A 5,652-nucleotide genomic window follows, 5' to 3' on the forward strand; every position below is an offset into this window, starting at 1 on the left:
TCTCAAAACGATGAAAAAAAAATCAACTGTATGTGGCAACTTCTCCACCCTCTTTTTGGCTTGTCGGGAAAAATATTGCATTTTCCCTCGTTTTATATTCGCATGGCTTTGTTCATTGTTTATCCTTGTAGATTTTCGTCATAGGGAATTTTTTTTTTTCGAGATCATTTGCACAGTCTCTTCAATACTAGTCTTGAGGCATATATCATGATATATACACTATCCTGATTTTCTTTTGTGTTGTCATTCATGTAAGCCTATATATAATTTCATTTTGTGATGCAGGGTTGGATGAATATGATAAGCACTTTTTAATATTATGAAAAAGACTTCACAGATGCCCAGGCTTACGTCAACATTATTGTCAAAGTTGTGTAGAAAAATTTTAAAGACCTTTCCTGCATTGATTGTGGTGAAACCAGATAGGGAATTCTGAACTTAAAGAACTTAAGACGGCATTCATACAGAAAGTAGTTTCTTGTGTAATTTGATGTCCCATTGACCCTGAAGAGCTGTTTTTCCTTACTTTGTAGTATTTCTGATTGAAGATTTTTCATACATACCAAGAGTCTGCGCCATATCGCTGAATTTCAATTTCAAAAAAGCAAATGTTCCCTTGTCTCGGCACTGGGAGGGGGATTTAATACCCGGCCCATCATGCCACACCTTCCCTACAGGACTCGGTGGCTTGCTAATGTCCTTCCTGGCTCACGTGCTCCCCGTCCCCTCCTCATTTTGAACTTTTAATTAGTACAGTGAATTATGAATTGAAGAATGTCTCACAATGGATATATGCAAATAAATTGTCACTGAATATTGAGAAGACAAAGTATATGTTTTTCAGTAATTCATTAGATAAATTACCAGGTAATGTTATATTTGACACTACTCCCCTAGAAGAGGTTTCGTCTATTAAATTCTTAGGTGTTTGTGTTGATAATAAGTTATCATGGAGGTGTCACATAAACAATATTTGTAATGTAATTGCACGTAACATAGGCATAATGAATAGATTGAAATACTATCTTCCTTCTTCGGCTTTGATTACGCTTTATTCAAGTTTGGTATTGCTGTATTTGAATTACGGAATTCTTGCTTGGGGAAATACATATTCGACATTGCTAGATCAAGTTTTTCTTCTGCAAAAGATGGCGCTCAGAATTGTTTTTAACCTTCATATCCGAGCACATACTGACAAGCTGTTCCTTGAACACAAAATTCTGAAAATAAAAGAGTTGTATTTGTTTCAACTTGGTCAATTTATGTTTAATTACAACTGCAACCATCTACCCAAAATATTTTATTCTTTATTTTACTGTAACAGCCACGTACATAATTATCCCACGAGACAATCTAAAGAATTTCATCTTCCCTTAGTGAGAACTGTACACACTCAAAACACATTTGTTTATACCGGACCAAGATTTTGGAATAGCTTAGATAATGATCTAAAAGAATCTGTGAAGTTAATTACATTTAAGTATAAACTCAAAAATATTTGTTTTCTAAATATACCAGTTAATTCTGTTCAATGAAAAAACCCGTCTTGTTTCACTTTTTCTTGAGATTTTGTAGTGTGTCCACAGACCTTTTCCATCCCTCTCCTTGTCCCTCTCCTTTTCCTTCTCTATTCTTCCCTGCTCCTTTTCCCTCGTTCTTCGTTGTCCAGTATCTGTTTGAGTGCATTTCCTCAAGTTCTGTTAATTCTGTGTTTTGTGTTATTGTCGTTGTTGTCGTCATGTTTTTTTTTTTTTTTTTGTGGCCGATTGCATATCTTCCTTTCCGTTCAATTTTCCTGGCATACCTGGCCCCATAGTGTCTGTGCCACAAGTGAGATATGTTACATAGTTTATACGTTTGCATTCTAAAAATCCTAGTAAGTATTGTTCATAGTATCAGCATTGTTATGTCAATGAGTAAAATGTACAATAGTATATAGAAGAATTTAAAATGAATATGTTTTATTGGTATAACAAATTGGTGCTGTTGTTGTTTTGTTCCAGTGTTCCACGTCTTACAAGCTTGGCTTTTTTAAGGGAACACTGTTTTCCATCATTGTGATTATTTACTATTTTTGTTGCCATGGCAAAGTGCATTGTTTCTTTTTTACGACATCATTGGTGTATATACTTTATATTGTATTAAAAAAAAATCCTTTATCAGACGAGTGTAAGAGAAATGAAAAATAATTGTATCACTTTGGATCATGTCAACTTTTTCTTTTCTTTTCTTTTTGATGATGGAAATAAATAAACTATTGAATTGAATTGAATTGAAAAAACAACAGAACCCCCCCCCCCCCGCATCAAATCGACCTAAACTTCCAAACCAAGATTCTGCCAGGGACATCATGTCTCTCTCAATCATGGCTAAAGTAAAATATATTGGAATGCAACTTTCCCTTGATAGATTGAGCATATCTGGCATCAAGTTTCCATGTTGCTGATAGTATTAAGGAAAAAAAAAGAAAAGAAAAAGACATTTCAGAGAAGCATGCATTGCTCCCTTAAGCATTTCTAAACTGAAAACGCCAAACGAAATCTTAACTCTTTATGTGTCATGGTGGAACCCCCCCCCCCCCGTGTGCCACATTATTCTGAGATACCAACGTAGATATGGGTGAGAAAACATTCTGTTTTTAAAATATGTATACATTTATGTTAAATTGTACACGAAGCGCGAAGTAAGCAAAGTTGTAGAGAAAATACCAAGCTCTGCATCGACGTGAATTGTATAACAAATCTTTATGTATTGCTTTTCTTTATGTCCAGTAGCTATATATTACTGTAAAAGTATGACTTTTGCACACAAAGCAGTGACAGAAACTTTGAATATGCACGCAAATCCAGTGTGAAACACTGCTTGTTAGTCAATTAACACATAAAATGCAAGCTTTAGACGAGAGGAACGGAATCGCGAGAAACGCTTTCATTGTACTGTGGTATTTGGCGATTTATCGATCGGTTTAGGCGGGTTTGTGCATTTGAGCGGAATATGCGAAGTTGGCACGCCGTCGACTGAGTCGGACGTGCGAACATGGCGCATAAAAGCCCCCTCACACCTGAGCGAATGTAGGGGGACGAAGGGGGACGAATGAGAAAAACGCACGAAATGCGCGCGAATTCAACGATTTCAACTAAAATTGCCTTCAAATCATCCGATTATAAACTAAAGTCAAATATGATCAACGAACGGTAAGCGAAGGATAAATATGACATGCGAAGGATAACGATTTTCGGTTCACTTCTTTGAGTAAATTGCGGCCGAAGGCGAGCGAAGGGTTGATATGACCCGATAAGACGAACGAACAATGAGCAATGGTTTGATATGGCGTGCGATTGGAAACGAAGACGAAAGAATAGATCAGGCGTTCTCGTACGTGTGTGTGTGCGCTCCTCGCGGAGTATAATAGCGACCAGGTCCGTCCAGATATCAGTGCGGCCTGAGAAATCATCCACGCAACATTTACCTTTAAAGGACGACAAAGATAAACAGTAAAATCAGCCGGAAGATTCCAGTGTTTTTGGCACTGTAAACATTAATGTTTTTTTTTTTTTCGCAAAAATTGTGCGAGTACGTGGAAGGTGATAGTCATTACGATGACGAGTTGGGTAGATATGAAGAAAGTTATTTCTTATGAACATAAGTAAGCTCATCAATTGAAAATTTATACATAAAAATACCAACATTATAATGAAACAAATCAATCAATTTCAGATTTTTGCTTCTACACAAAAGTTCATTTGTGTGAAATAAATATCCAATATCATATTGGATATTTATTTCACACAAATGAACTTTTGTGTTCGTCAATCCCTCGTTTGAGGCTAGTCCCCAACCCCAGTTACCCAAAGTGGGGTGCGTATATTTGTCGTTTGGGAGTTGGGAGTCGAAGTACTTGTCCATTGCAAATAAACTTTCTGCTCAGGCGTGACAAACCTGGAGGCCAAGCCAGGGTTTGATGACTCCAGCAGCTGTCGTATTACGTAAGAGCATGATAAGGATATCTGCCTGTGGCAGACCATTCAAAGTGAACTCAATTTTCTCTATCCTTTCTAAAGTTTTCAATTTTATATTCTATTGAGAAATTCTATGGTCATCCATTTTACATTTCGAACGAAAAAAATTGACCCGTAAATAACGAAAATACAGGAATAAGAAGGAGAGCATTGCCAGTTTGCCGGTGCTGACAATGTGCTATTTGGCAGTGAGTTACAACCGGGAGGTGAGACTACCTCCCTGGTTACAATCAGCCTGCTGACTGGATCATTGAGAAAGCAGCTGTCGTATTACGTAAGAGCATGATAAGGATATCTGCCTGTGGCAGACCATTCAAAGTGAACTCAATTTTCTCTATCCTTTCTAAAGTTTTCAATTTTATATTCTATTGAGAAATTCTATGGTCATCCATTTTACATTTCGAACGAAAAAAATCGACCCGTAAATAACGAAAATACAGGAATAAGAAGGAGAGCATTGCCAGTTTGCCGGTGCTGACAATGTGCTATTTGGCAGTGAGTTACAACGGGGAGGTGAGACTACCTCCCTGGTTACAATCAGTCTGCTGACTGGATCATTGAGAAAGAGAGAGAGAGAGAGAGAGAGAGGGAGAAGGGGAGAGCGAGGGGAGAGAGGGAGGGAGAGGGGGGAGAGATGGGGGAGGGAGAAGGTGAGAGCAAAATGGAATGACAATAGTTCCGGTCACTACAGTACAGGCATGCTCTCTCTGCATACGCTGAATGTCTACACTCACACACACACACACACGTACACACACACACGCACCATGGAGCTACATGGCCCATGCCAAAACCAAAACAATCTCCTCCTCTCGCGGTGCCCCCCCCCCCCTCCTGTGGCGCTGTGGCGATGACTGATGCTTAGATTAGGCCAGGGTCAAGAAACAGGTATTTTATATCTTTGACTTTAAGTCATTGATTGCCAAGATATGCACTGGCATTATTTACTGGGGTGTAGCCTCTTCAAACGAGAGATTTGCGTCATGGTATCAATTATTCTTAAAGCACGTTTTTGAAGAAGAAAAGGGGTATCAAGCAAAAACTGAGATGAATTGCCCCAATTGCTATCATTTTAGCAAAAAAATAAATATTGAAACAGTAACAATGGAGGTGAGGTGATAACAAATCTGACGTACCCCTTAATTGACTCGACCTACCCCCTTTCCCCTATTGTATCGTACCTACCACCAACATCGCACCAGATAAATTTGTTGTCACTGTCCACTATAACAGCCAACAGGATTATACTAAAAAAAGCCCTTGTAGTTGCAGCATAGCGAGCCGGACAGAGGAGGCTTTCCGACGGCCTCATGCATGCCATCAATAGCTGCCACACAGTGGGGAAAGTTCCACCGCTTGTAGAATCCACCAGCAAGTTGTTTCCATCCATCAGGGGTTGAAGGGGCTGTCATGACTTCATCTGCATACTCGTCACATATGGCCTGACACACTTCCCTGGCCACTACAGATAGGGGGTTTTCAGGCACCCTCCACCCATACTGCATGTCGGAGTACTTCGTGCCAGACACAAGATGACGGAGAATAGCTGCCAACTTGAGACCTTCTTCCAGCGGCTCCCTGTACCAGGTGTACTGCCTCCTGATTCTTCCTCTGACCCTCTCCAGGATTTCAT

Source organism: Diadema setosum, chromosome 16 (genome assembly GCF_964275005.1).
Source record: "Diadema setosum chromosome 16, eeDiaSeto1, whole genome shotgun sequence".
Classification (NCBI taxonomy): domain Eukaryota; kingdom Metazoa; phylum Echinodermata; class Echinoidea; order Diadematoida; family Diadematidae; genus Diadema; species Diadema setosum.